At 36.2% G+C, this 15,130-nt stretch overlaps 1 pseudogene; it reads right to left on the bottom strand.

Moving 5' to 3' along the window:
• Nucleotides 1-12,421: 12,421 nt before the first annotated feature.
• LOC114913393 (uncharacterized) lies at nt 12,422-15,130 on the bottom strand (annotated as a pseudogene).

Raw genomic sequence — 15,130 nt, 5'->3', positions numbered from 1 at the left:
AATGATGACATTAAATTTATTGGACATAGACATGGTAATGTTTATATGGTAGATTTAAATGATTTAGCCAAAATAAACATGCAATGCCTAGTATCCTTGAATGCTAAAATTAATGAGACTAGTTGGCTTTGGCATCGCAGACTTGCACACATTAGCATGCATTCTCTTTCAAAATTAATTAAGAAAGAATTAGTTCTTGGTTTGCCAAAACTGAATTTTGAAAAGGATAGATTTGTGATGCATGCCAACTAGGTAAACAAACAAGAGTTTCATTTAAATCCAAAAATATTGTTTCAACCTCTAGACCTTTAGAGCTTTTGCATATGGACTTATTTGGACCTACTAGAACCACAAGTCTAGGAGGAAAATGATATGGTTTTGTAATTATAGATGATTACTCTCGTTTTACTTGGGTTTTCTTTTTAGCACACAAAGATGAACTTTTCATATTTTCACTAAATTTTATCGAAAAGTCACTAATGAGAAAGGATTTTCAATTCAAAATATTCGAAGCGATCATGGAACTGAATTTGAAAATCAAGACTTTAAAACTTTTGTGATGAAAAAAATTGACCATAACTTCTCTGCTCCTAGGACACCCCAACAAAATAGGATAGTAGAAAGAAAAACAGAACCTTAGAAGAAATGGCCCGTACCATGCTTTGTGAAAGCAACCTTCCAAGATATTTTTGGGCGGAAGCAATCAACACAGCATGTTACATTTTAAATCGTGCTTTGATTAGACAAATTTTAAAGAAAACCCCCTATGAGCTTTGGAAAGAAAGAAAACCTAATATTGCTTTTTTCATATTTTTGGTTGCCGATGTTTTTGTTAAATAATGGTAAAGAAAGACTTAAAAATTTGATGCAAAATCAGATGAAGCAATCTTTCTTGGTAACTCCTCCACTAGTAAAGCTTTTAGAGTTTTTAACAAAAGAACTTTAGTAGTAGAGGAGTCCATACATGTTGTCTTTGATGAATCTACGATCTTCCTTCAAGGAAGAATGAAGGTGTTGATGATGCAGATCCTCTTATAGAAGGAATGAAGAGATCACTCTGAAAGATTCAACAATTCAAGAGGATAAGGAACATGAAGACAAACAGGATGAGGGAGGTGAAGAACATCAAGAACAACCTCAAGGTACAAATGACCTACCCAAGAATGGAGGTATGTTCACAATTACCCTAAGGAGCTAATTATTGGTGATCCTATGCATGGGGTAAAAACTCGTTCTTCACTTAGAGAAGTATTTAATCATTGTGCTTTTGTATCTCATCTTGAACCAAAAACCATTGAAGAAGCTGAAAATGATTATAATTGGATTAATACAATGCAAGAGAACTTAATCAATTTGAAAGAAATAATGTATGGACTTTAGTATCAAGACCTAAAAATTATTCAATAATTGGCACAAAATGGGTCTTTAGGAACAAATTAGATGAACATGAAAATGTAATAAGAAATAAAGCAAGATTGGTTGCTAAAGGTTATAATCAAGAAGAAGAAATTAATTTTGATGAGACCTTTGCACCTGTTGCTAGATTAGAGGCCATTAGACTTCTACTTGCATATGCTTGCTTTATGAAATTTAAATTATTTCAAATGGATGTCAAAAGTGCATTTTTGAATGGATATATTGCTGAAGAAGTCTATGTAGAACAACTCCCAGGTTTTGAAAATCATGCTTTTCTAATCATGTTTTTAAATTAAATAAAGCTCTATATGGATTAAAACAAGCACCTAGGGCTTGGTATGATAGGCTAAGCAAATTTTTACTAAATAATAGTTTTTCAAGAGGTAATGTAGACACAACCCTCTTTATTAAAAGAAATCAAAATGATATGTTAGTTATACAAATTTATGTTGATGACATTATTTTTGGGTCTACTAATGAATCTCTTTGTCAAGACTTTGCTAAGCTCATGCAGGGAGAGTTCGAGATGAGCATGATGGGAGAACTTACTTCTTCCTCGGACTCCGAATCAAACAAACAAAGGAAGGAATCTCCATCACCCAAAGCAAGTACACCAAGGAATTACTCAAAAGATTTGGAATGGAGAACTCCAAACTAATTGGCACACCCATGAGCCCCTCATGTAAGCTTGACAAGGATGAAGAAGGTAAATGTGTAGACTTAAAATATTATAGAGGTATGATTGGCTCTCTATTATATTTAACTGCAAGTAGGCCTGATATCATATTTAGTGTTTGTTTGTGTGCTAGATTTCAATCTAATCCTAAAGAGTCTCACTTGAATGCTGTTAAAAGAATCCTTAGATATTTAAATGGTACTCAAACTCTAGGATTATGGTACTCTAAGGACTCATTAATTGACTTAATAGGATATTCAGATGCTGATTTTGTGGATGTAGATTAGACAGAAAAAGCACTAGTGAAACTTGCCAATTTCTTGGAGTTAACTTAATCTCCTGGTTTAGCAAGAAACAAAATTCGGTAGCACTGTCTACGGCTAGGCCGAATATATTACAGCCAGAAGTTATTGTGCTCAAATCTTGTGGATTAAGCAACAACTCGAAGACTTTGGTATCAAACTTAATGAAACACCCATAAGATGTGACAACACAAGTGCCATAAACCTTACTAAAAATCCAATTCAACATTCAAGGTCTAAACATATTGAAATAAGACATCATTTTATAAGAGAACATGTTCAAAATAAAGATATAATTCTTAACTATATTTGCACTGAAAATCAATTAGCTGATATCTTTACAAAGGCCCTTAGTGAGGATAGATTCTGTGAAATTAGGAGAAATCTAGGAATTCTTGATCCATTTGCCTAAATATTTCTCCAATTCCAAGGAATCGATATCAAAATTTTTTGAGCTCAATTTTCATCATCTCTCTTGGACCTAAAAGCTCAAGATTATCATTCTCACAACTTGTCATTGAGAAAAATTTTTCTCCCAAAATTTTAAATTTTTTTGGAATTTATTCATATTTTTCCTGAAATTTTGTGAATCATGAGTCGACCCCCTAGGGTCGACCCAATGGCATACTTGAAATTCTTGGCCAACTTCCCATGGGTTCATTCCTTTTTAACTTAAAGCCAGTTCATGAGCCGACCCCTCCTTCTTCTTCGTCTTCCTCCCTCCAAGACTCGTCGTCCTCATCTTCGTTCTCTCCAAAACCAAGGATTTAGCCCAAGATCATTCTCCCATCACCTCTCCACCTCAAATCACCCCTTGGGAAAGGAGCTTTTCGCATCTTTCTCCCTTGACTGAAGCGGTTGGAGCGTGCCTTAGCTTCCACCGTTCTTCTCAAAATCGTGATTTCTCTCTGCCGAAATCCCTTTCCATCTTCTAATAACCCTCCTTCTCCTCACCCATTTGATCTTCCGAGTCTCCTTGCTTGCTCTTGTGGTGAGAATGGCCCCAAAGATGAAACTCCCTCAAAGAAGAAAATCAGTCCGTGAGCTGGAAGAAGGCATCCGCAGGAAAAGGCAAGCTTCTCAACCTCCTTTGCTCCCATTCCGGCTTCAGCGTCTGCACCAGGTCCCTCTCAGTCTCCTCTTAGCCCTAGCAAAATTTCTCTCTCTGACAGAAAGGTAGAAACCGACAAGAATGTGGACTTTAGATTCTTTGAAAAAGAAGGTTTCTCCTTTGGGTCAAAGATAAAAAACCAAGGTTGGGGATTTTACTGTTCTCTCAAGGAAGTTACATATGTAGACTTGGTTAGAGAGTTTTATCTAAATCTGCACTATGGCAATGGAACAGTAACTTCTACTGTTAAGGGAATTGATATCTGCTTAGATCCTATTATTTTGGGAGAGATTCTATATTTGCCCTGTGAGGGATATTCTAACATGGAACTCCCAGTGAAGGAAGAAGGGATCAATGTAATTTTAGGAGGAACTTACTCGGGAAGTCTAAATAAATTAGAAGCCAAAATCTTGTCAATTGAAATGAGAATTCTACATCAATTAGTGACAAAGCTTTTCTTCCCGAGAAGTGGTAGACATGACCTCCTTTCTGGCCGAGACATATGTATAATGTTTCATGTGATCACCCAAACCCCCTTAAACCTCCCTGCTTTAATGATTGAGTCCATGAGAAAAACACTGAATAGATCCAAGGCACATCTGCCTTTTGGTATGGCCCTCACACTGGTTTTCAGGAGGTTTGGAGTCAGTTTTGAGGGGGAGGCATCTGCTAGGCTTTCTCACACTGACACCATCAACCAACACACTCTGCACTGCATGGGATTCACTAGGATTGATGGTGGTTGGATCAAGGGTACAGAAGAAAGAGCTGAGGAGAGAGCTGAGGACAGAATTGAGGACAGAGCTGAGGAAGAAGGTCCCTCATCACCTCTCCATGACTTCAGGGCAGCATCTCCAGATATCCAGTTTGTTTCAGATCCAGAGGCTGGCCCTTCAGAGTCCATCAGGAGGCACACACCAGTTCAGCAGCCAGACAGCAGAGCACCTCCCTCAGAGTTCAGATTGGCTGATGATCAGATTGAGCAGATTTCTTAGTGTGTGGCTTCCTTGCTTTCTCGTCAGTGGAGCACTTCTGCGTTTGCACCGGGATCCACATTATTAGATGCATCTGATCAGACCTTGATCCTCCATATCTCCACTGTATTTCAGATGATCACAGATCAGTCAGTTCGGATTCAGCAGCTCGAGGATTACATTTTGAGACTGACTGGGAGAGTACTTGACTTACAGGGGCAAGTCTTAGCTTTGGCCCATCCTCAGCCACAGGAGTGCACTATTGAGGTCACAGACCTAACTGCGGAGGCTGGCAGACTAGAGGTGTTTTGGAGGGTGGTTTTGATTTCTTGAGGAGAGAGATCAGAGGCTCAAGTGAGCATGCTTCTACACAGTTCACTGCACTGCTTCAGTCTGTTTCGAGAGCTCTGAACGTTCTTGATTCCATCAGGCTCTCTCTTGCAGTCCAGTCTATGGCCTCTCAACCTTCAGGATCATCTCGCCCACCTACTCGTGCCAGCACCTCCACTCGTGGCAGAGGCAGACGGGGTAGAGGACGAGTCCTTGGTCGTGATCCATCATCTCCCCACCCCATCTCTGATACATCTGATTCTGATCCATCTAGTCATGAGCTCCACTAGATCCTTGTAGCTAGCCTTGTCTATTGTTCTTTCTAGGATCTATCTTTTGGGCCATGTAATGATATTAACTGGTTGACTTTTATATTATGGAATATGTATTGAAACAACTATGGTATCAATCATCTTTTAATTATATATCTACTCTTTGTAATGGTATCAATCATCTTTTGATTATATATCTTCTCTTTCTTGCTAATTCATATCTATGGTACTCAATGGCATATTTTGTTTTATGATTGCTGTATTCAGGGAGAGTAAACATTAATGATTAGCACAAGAAGTTTGAAGAAACACTAAAGAGAAAATGTATTCAAAAAAAGAGGGGGAGTTAACAATGTTTGATGATGTCAAAAAGGAGGAGAAATTAAAGAAAAATATCAAAAGCAAGATTATTAAATGACTTAAAAATACAATGAGTGAATTGCTAAGCAAAAGTATCAAAAGAAAGATAAATAAAAGACTTAAAAATAAAATGAGTGAATTAGGAGAAATTAAAATATCAAAAATATGATTGATAACAAAATGAGTGAATTGCTAAGCACAAAGCAATTGAGCAACCTTTAAAATTACTTCTAAGATATGCTCTGACATGCTTTAAAATTAGACATGCTCTGATACATCTTAAAATTTGACATGCTTTGACATGCTTTAAAATTAATTCTTAGACATGCATTGATATACTTAATTGTTAAGCATGCTTTGATACTAAATCTAAATAATCAAATGAGAATGAGCGAATTTTCAAGATGCTAAGAAATTTGAAAAACAAGCAAATGAGCAAATGAGATATTTTCACACACGCAATTTTCAAATCCTAATGTAAATTCTGCTTTGCTCTGATGACAAAAATAAATTTTCTACTCTGATACCAAAATCACATAATCAAATGAGCAAATTTTTAAATCATCAAGCAATAGGCAAATTATTTATGCAAATGGGCACATGTATCACATGCCAAAAGAATCAATCTTTTTTTCATGCAAATGCACTTATAAGTTGGTAGTAAATTTTCTATTTATCTTCAAACTACCTGTAATGCATTTCATCCCTTTGAAATTCATGATCATTGATTCATATAAATGCTTTTGTTCAAATGTTTTGTCATCATCAAAAAGGAGGAGATTATTGCTCCTTAGATTGATTTTGATGATTACAAAGCAGTTGAAGGGGTACTAATATTTCTCACTTGAAAAAGTCTTATTGCTCTTCAGGGGCAAAATTGTAATTTTATCAAAATCTTGATTTGATAGTATCAAATGATAGAACAAAAAATTTGTGATTCAATGGTGAAAATTTTATTGATTTTGGACTTATATTTTGAAAGATATGCATGATTGAAAATCATGAGTCGACCCATGAGTCGACTCATGGCACATGAGATGACTGGCACGCTGAAATTCCTGATCGGCATAGACTTGGCACACCCTGTGAGTCGACCCATGAGTCGACCCCCAAGGCATGAGTCGACCTCTGCGGGTCTTTTTGCCAGTTTTACAGAACCTCGGATCCCGTTCGATTCTGTGATGTTTTTCCATAGAGGTCGACCCATGAGTCGACCCCCAGGCATGAGTCGACTCATGAGTCGACCCCTGTGACGGGATTTTTCCGCAACGGCTAGTTTTTAACCCATTTTAAATACTTTTAATGCTCATTTAATGCAGTCTAACGGCTCTTTTTCAGCCTAGAATGTTTTCCACTATTTCTTAAAGCTATAAAAGGGACAAAAACGTGGAAATCAACAAGAAGAAAATAGAGAGCATTCAAGAAGAGAGATTTTGAAAAAGAGATTTCAAGCAAACTTTTCAGCCCTAAGCAGAAGATCACTCAAAGCATTCAAGAAGCCTTTGATCCAAGCTCACCAACTCCTCAAGTGCACATTCTAGTCTCCAACCACCTTGAGGAAATCAAAAAGGGTCTTCTTCTCTTTGAGTAAATTGTATTTAAAGTCATATTCGCTCATTAAAGGAGCTTTCTTGTGCTATTCATTGTTATACTTTGTTTGTGTTATTGTTTTTGTTTTGGAAGGATTCCAAAACAAGGGAAGGTTGATCCGAACCTTGAATCGGAGTGTATAGGGTTGGTTTGTACCCGAAAAATAAGTGGTCTAGCTTGGGATAGCTAGAGTCGGAGTTTTCGATGTTTGTATTCGGGTTGAATACAAGATTAGTGGATTGAAATTCTCAAGTAGGAGCTTGGAGAGTGGATGTAGGTGCAAGGTTGGCACCGAACCACTATAAATCCTTTTGTTTGGTGTGTGTCTAATTGCTCTTCTTTATCTCTTCATTATTCTCTTGCATTCTTGCTCTTGCTATTAGCCTTGAATTAATTCTACTCTCCCTATTTATTTAGCTTTGTCAAACACTTCTCATAAGTCATAAGTTAAGCTTAAAATTTTTAGAAACCCAATTCACCCTCCCTCTTGGGTTGCATAGCTGGGCAACACCAGTTTACTTTGTGTTTGTGGAAGGACTTTTAGAAAAGTTTCGAGATTAGCTGTAAGAATGACATTTCTTGTGCTGTGCATTAATGATCTTGTGATAGTATGATAGTATTAAAGATTTTAGTAAAAGATTTAAGAAAGAATTTGGATGAGTCACTCTTTTGGTCTAAGCCCAAATTCTTATTTGGATGAGTCATTCTAACTGAGTTCGGGTCATATATTTGGATCCGATTCGGATCGGGTCGAGTCGGATCATATATCTTGAGATCCAAATTAACCCAAAAGTCTCCACGGGTCGGGTCGGGTCGGGTCCAAATTCAGAAAATCCAGATCTGACCCGGAAAGATGAACGGGTCTAATTTTTGAACCCGACCCAACTCCATGGGTCTTTTAAATAGATTCGGGTTGGGTCTAACCAGATCGGATCGGGTCGGATCACGGATCAACTCGATCCATTTGCAGCCTTAGGTACGATCCTACTTTCAGCTCATATACCCAGTTGTACGTCAGTTTATTTACAGATGGCTCTTTAATGGCTTAACAAGCTCCTCTAATGGCCTAATAAACTATGGAACGACTTTCTCAACCCCTCTATAAATAGAGAGCCAGGGATCCTCCATCCATAAGTCCACTTTTTTTGAGACTAAGGGAGACTCTACCAGTAGGAGACTTTGTCAGAATTCCAGTTTCTATGCAGTCCCTCTCCAGTCCCACTGGATCTCTCTCGCTCTTCTATTCTTTTCCTCCTCTGCTCTCAAGGTTCAAACTAACTTAGGCATCAGAGGATCAAGAATTGGAGGATCTCCACCCAGTTTTTTGACTTCTTTTGCAGGTTCCCGAAGGACGATTTGGATCCGATCACAGTCTGCTTCCATTTCTGCTTCACCAGATCTATCCCGTTTCCTGATCCTGAGCCTTACAGCAACAATACTTATATTTGGATTCAGCCTCCCTTTCCTCTTTTTTTGTTGTTCTTCCTTTTCTATTCCCCATGAAATAAAGATTTTTTTTTTTAATTTTTTGTTCAAGCCAAGTTGAGTGGGAAAGGGATTATTGGTTAATTTGGTGCCTGTACTCGACAATAGTATAATTAAGCAAACTAAATAAAATTTAAATGGATTTTCGTGCTAACAGAATCATGAAAATAACAAAGACACTAAAACCTGTGAGACAGGGACAATAAAAGCTCAAACAACTCTATATTTTCTCTTTTTTCTTTTCATTTGAAAAAAGAACGCTCAAGGAGTCCTTGTATGATGACTTTAGCATTCATATAAAGTCCTTATCTAGAAATGATATACAGTAACAATATTAAATATTGGTGCCTATGGCATCTCTTGATGAGATTAAATACATACTTGGTGGATCAAACTTAAACTATATCACTGTCTTTTTATCTAGAAAGACAAATTATGTGTGATCTTATATTTTTTAAATATTCACCTCTATATTATTTGTTATATTCTTAAGGATTCGTATTCTCCATCTTCATGAGGTATGTTAAATACATATAAAGTCATTCGGACCACTCATAATTAATTGGTTTCTCTCTTGTTTCTAAGTTTGATCTTTGGGTTGAGAAGGTCCTATACAGTATCATTGAGAAAACCCCTATATACAATGTTGTTTGTGTTTTGAGTATAGTTTTTTCGTGAATGCTTTGCAGTGCTCGTTAGTGCACATGAAAAGCTCCATGGTTCCATATATTGATGGCTTAGCACATTAGCATTTCAACGACCCCAATTTATTGCACCAATTCCTATGAACTATATTAATCACATTCCAATATATAGCTTAAATAATTTTGAATGCATGAAAATGGGTGCCAATAGCCTTTGCTTAAAATTATGGCCTATTTCGCTCGGTAGTAATATCCCCTCATGCATTATTTTAATAAGGATTTGATTAGAGGCACTTGATAATAGATCTTTCTTTGATGAGCAATATCTGAGAAAAAAAAGAAAACAACAACAACAACAAATGGTGCTATATATTGAAAATCCTAGTTTTAATTTTTTTTAAAAAAAATAAATTATATCATGATAGTGAAGAAGTTAATTGTAGTGCTAATGATCCACCAATCAGTCCAGTCAGTGCCATCCATAGGCTTTAGATCTTTGAGCATAAAATGCTAGGTAGTTAAATGTTCTCTTTATTAGTCAACATCTTTTGTGATGTTCCTATATTTTCTAACTCATGTCCCATCTCTTATTATTACCGACTCATCTAGAATCAATTATTTACTTCAATGAAATCTTAAGGTCATCTACACTTTTTAGTATTTTTGTGATCAAGTAAATCAAGGTTGTCTTGCAAAATGCATAGAGGATTCTCTTCTAGTCAATATATTTGGCAAGATTTTATTGAACCAAGTTAAACATCAAGCATTTTGTTACTGAAGTGTAATATTGGTGCACTTTTCGCAAGCACAACAATTTGCGGATGTAAAACAGTCAATATGTTCAACAAACTTCCTGCAATCACCATTAAGGGTGCACTTAAACATCATTATTTTATGCAAAGCTGTTAAATTAAAACTAGTTTATGCAAATTAATTATGTGCATATAAAGTATGATAGCCTCTCAGCTGATTAGATCCCACCCAATAATGGCAATATTTATCTTCAGAAAATAATTCTTTTCTTTAGAAAGCATTGGAAGCATGTAACATTAATATATATGTATATATATATATATATATATATATATATATATGTGTGTGTGTGTGTGTGTGTGTGTGTGTGTGTGTATTATATATATATATATATGTATGTATGTATATATGTATGTCCGTATGTATGTATATATATTGCAATTTATAAGGACCCTCCATCTTTGCTTTTCCTTCTCCACACCACCATCATATAAAGAGGTAAACAGGTAATAATAGTGATTGAGGCAAGCAAACAATAGATAATGGATGAATTTAGAGTTCATATTCAACTATCCTAGATATAATCATCATCTTTTCAAATTTTATCTTCTAAAAATTATTCATCTTGCACAACATAATTATCTGACTTGGATGCTCTATTGTGTGTATTGGTGAGGTAAGGGTAGAGAGAGAGATTTCATTTTCTTTTTGTGAAGTGTCATAGCAGTTTATCAAGTATCTTTTTTTTTTCCTCCGATATATACATACACTTCACAAACTGCTATTACACTTCACAAAAAGAAAAAGATTTCTGTCATGGTGGGTGTGATCCTTACCCAAATTTTCAATTTCTTTTGATTTCTTAGAATTTTTTTTTGAGAGGGCGTCACCATCTAACAACTTGGTTAAATACTTCTTAACTTGATTTATTAATGCCTACAAGGGGCCCTAAAGGCAAGTCAAACCTAAAGTTGGAGGGAACCAAATCCACGGCATTGACTTTTTTACGGTGAGAATGTGATTTGGAATAATGCATTTATATAAAATAAAAGGGAGGAATGGAATATTAGAGAAAGGCTAGGGAGCCAGGTTGTGCTAAAATAAGCTTGGATCCTCTTCAGTTCGCCTTGGAATCGGGGAGAGCCTGCTTAAGATCATGGTTGTCCATGCTTTGCAGGATGATCCATGCTCAAGCATGCAGCATGAAATGTAGGGTACGTACACAATTCCATGCACTTGTGGGTTCACTTGATCATGGGACATCTCTGCAAATCACGGACGGCATGTTTTAATATAGTTCTCCCTCTAGTTCAAAGGCGAATTCGAGTAGTTATTATTTAGAGGGGGCTTGAAATAAACAAGATGGGACAAAGCAGCGTGGGACGGTGGAGGAGGAGACCGCCGGGTGTCCTCCTCCCCCGTTTGGAGTGCTTTATATATATGTTTTTAGCCACTGATTCCACATGAATCATCTCATCATCTAATGCTAAACATGGATTAGATAGGGATTGGGTACTGATATATCTATATTTGTATTCGTATTTGTCAATATATACAAAATGAACATAGATATTAAACGAAATTAAAATTAGTGCATGTATTTGTTTCAAATGGATATGGATATAAGTTATAAATTAACTTTGTTATATGAAACAGTTGGCATCATGTGATGGGTCATCTGATAATGATGGGTCATCTGATAATGATCATAGCAGCATCATGGATTTTAACTGATGGGTTTTTCTTCTATTCAATTTATGAAAAAACACAATGCCAAGTTATAAATTACATGCATGTGAAGGAATCATAGCAGCATCATGGAAAAAGGTTTTCTTCTATTCAATTATGTACATTAACTTTGTTATATGAAACAAATACACGAGGCTTGAAAAATTGTAATTATATGTATGAGAAATAAGAAATATTTTAATATTATCTGTCGATCGGCAGTATCTGAAAAGGTCAAAGTCTTTCTTTGGCTCATCTTGAAAAACAAGTTACATACAAAGGAGTTATTGAGCAAGAAAGGTTTGTTCATTAATAAAGGCTGCTGCCTTTGTGGTGGCAATGAGGAAAATGTTCCACATGTCTTCTTGAGATGCTCGTTTGTGCATGGTCTATGATTGATCTTGATGGATTGTCTTCATTAAAGAGGCGGACTTCTTCATTCCCAAAGCTTTGGACATCTTGGAAAAGAAAGTTTGTGGGCAAATCATGGCTCCGAGCTTGGATCAATTGGCTATTGCACTATGTTGGAATGTATGGATGGAAAGGAACAGGAGAGTTTTTCAGAAATAAAAGTGCTCTGCTTCTTCGGTCTTACAAAAATCTTCTCTCCTTTAAACTCTATATTTGTATTCTGAGAAAACTTCGGAAGGGCACAAGGCATTATGCCTGCGCCTGAGACCTTTGGGTATCTTGGGATGATTGATGAACTATGTGTTGGGAGGAGTTCAGGAAGTGAAAGAGAGAATTGGCAGTTTCATTTTTTTTTTAATTTTCAGACTGTTAAATCACGAACTGTAGCTTTCTTTTGCCTCTTTTTCTCCCATAAATACCACTCCTTACATATTCACACTTTAATAAAAGTCGGGTGGCCTTTTAGCTCCCCTATTCCTCAAAAAGAGAAATAAGGAATATTTCATGGCTATGAATGTACAATGCTGAGTTGAGACTGAAGTCCACTAGAACAGAACATGTTCTGGAGTAATCTTGATACCATACTGATGCTTGAACAATCTGCACATGTTGTTCTTGATTGATGGCTTTTTCCCTCATTACAACAGGGGAGAACAGTTTCCACACTGCATGGTGACAGAAATGAAGTGTCGGTTTAGTTACCGAACAACATCAGTATGAAATGGAACTTCAAATTCTGAATTTGTCCGATCAAACACGCAAGAAGAATGAAATCAATTTTTAGTACTAAATCAATGAGGCCAATGCTGACTTTTATTTAATTTGATTCGATTAGAAATTTCATAAAGATTTTGGTTTATCCAATGTTTATTTTTTTGAGAAATACCAATGCTTTTTTTTTTTTTTTTTTTGGGATTGTAAGAAAATGTGGTTTAAAGAGAGTTCAAATTTGATTGAAAAAATTCAAGATGTATGAGAAAATAATGAGTTATCTGCTGTTTGCAGCCAACACACACACACACACACACACATATATATATAGTTGATGGACCTATGTTCTTTGTCTTTCTAAAAATTAAAGGATCACAAAAAACTAATCCCATTCTTATTCTTTTAAACAAAAGAATTCAAAGTTTGACAGTCAAAGAAAATGCTGAAATTTTGATGTGCTTTGGAGCAGCATGGATTCACAGAAATGTAGGTTCTCCTTACAAGATAAACATTCTGCTAACAAGATATCACCAAGAACCTTTTTCTTTATTTCATTACCATTTACAAGGTGACAAGCTGCTATCTGAGTACAAAAATCAATCACAGATTTATTTTATCTTTTTTTTTTTCTTTTATATAGGGGTCCCACTGATGAAACTATAGGAGTTTTGACAAGCACTGTTTTTATCTGGTGTTATAATGGAGTGTGATTTAGTGAAAAAAAAAAAAAAAACCTCTACGAAGATAAGATTCAATCCAAGTGAAAAAAATGAAGGAATATATATGAGCACTTACGATATATGCTGGCAGCAAACAGTTCGTTGATAATTTTCACAGATGTACTAGCCCAACCAACATCGATGCTCCATCTGATACAATGATAATGGTGCCAAAAATCCAAATGAAGTGAAACCAATCCTCATACATAATACGATACATTGAAAGCACATCATAGTGAAGGATATCTTACTTTCTAGTTGGTTTGATCCAATTCCCAGCTGATGAATAGCATTGCAAAATACATTACTCCCATCGAGAATATGAAGTGGAATATCTCATAACTATATGGGATTTCATCTTCTGACTGAATGTCATCCTTACAAAACTGAATAGCGAATTGTTAAACATCCATCAAATAATTAATTAAACTTAAGATACTTCACAGATATTCACCTGACAAGATTGTGTATCAATCCCCATTGAAAAAGTTGCCATTACAATTGCACAGATAGCAGTTAGAAAGCTCTACAGGATAAGAACCTTGGAAAAAGCATTATACTCGGTGTGAATTTCAACAGTTGAAAGAAAAAACATTTAATTAACAACAACATCTGTCATCCTAAATGATGAAATTTGTCCAGATAATCACATACTAGCATAGATTCAAAAGAAAGGTCGATTGAATATGAATCATAACTAGATTCAATATCCTGCAAAGAGGTGGTATCTATCCTTCTTGTCGGTATGGTAGTCCGGTCACCGTTCTCAGCCATCATCTTTTTTGTGTTGCATTTCTGAGTGAGGTTTACTGCAATGGTGCAAGTCATGTTGTCAAGTATTTAGTGCATTATATGAGACAAATCATTACCAACTAAACTATGGATTGGTTAACAAATTAAATGCTGCTCAAGCCTTCCCCGCTCCCCACTACAACAAAAGGGACATCATGGTTCCATCCCTGCGTTAGCGAAATTCTTTGTGCATTGCAGGTGGTGCAGAACCACGCGCACTGTCCGTGGTGATTGATTCCTGCATCGGGCCAGCGATTTTTTTTTTTCCATGCATCGCATCCCGACTCCATGCGTGAATCAATCACCATGGGCGGTGCACAAAAAATTCCTTCCCTGCGTTATGGTACGGTACCACTGGGTGTATGGTATAATACAGTGCAACCACCACAGACCAGCTCGGTTTGGTACTTTTGTTTATATTTTTCTTTGGTACTTTTGTTCATATTGACCCCATATTTAGCAAGACATGTGCCAGCTATCATTTAGAGCATCATAAGTTTAATCCCAAGCTAAATCTAGAATATTTTATAATTACTATGGCATGTTTTTGAATTAGGAAGGTCACGTGATTGATACCGTGATCTCTCCAATTTCCTGCCTGTTTCTCTTTTCTTCATCTCTATATATGGATGTACATATCATAGTGAAATACAAGAAAAAGATATCTTCTCTATTTTTTTATATTTCTCCTCCTTTTTCTGAATCTCTCAGGCTTTTCTTTTACATGGTATCAGAGCGGGGTCGCCATTGATCCAAGTCTTTTCCTCGATTAAGCGCTTACAGCAGGTTGTTGCTGAAGCGTCCTCTTGCACGTAGCTGGAGGCAAATAGTTGCTACATCTTGTCCTCATCAACAT

Source organism: Elaeis guineensis, chromosome 11 (genome assembly GCF_000442705.2).
Source record: "Elaeis guineensis isolate ETL-2024a chromosome 11, EG11, whole genome shotgun sequence".
In the NCBI taxonomy this organism is placed as follows: Eukaryota; Viridiplantae; Streptophyta; class Magnoliopsida; order Arecales; family Arecaceae; genus Elaeis; species Elaeis guineensis.
The sequence above is the reverse complement of the archived record's forward strand: the minus strand, read 5'-3'. Positions and strand labels throughout refer to the sequence as shown.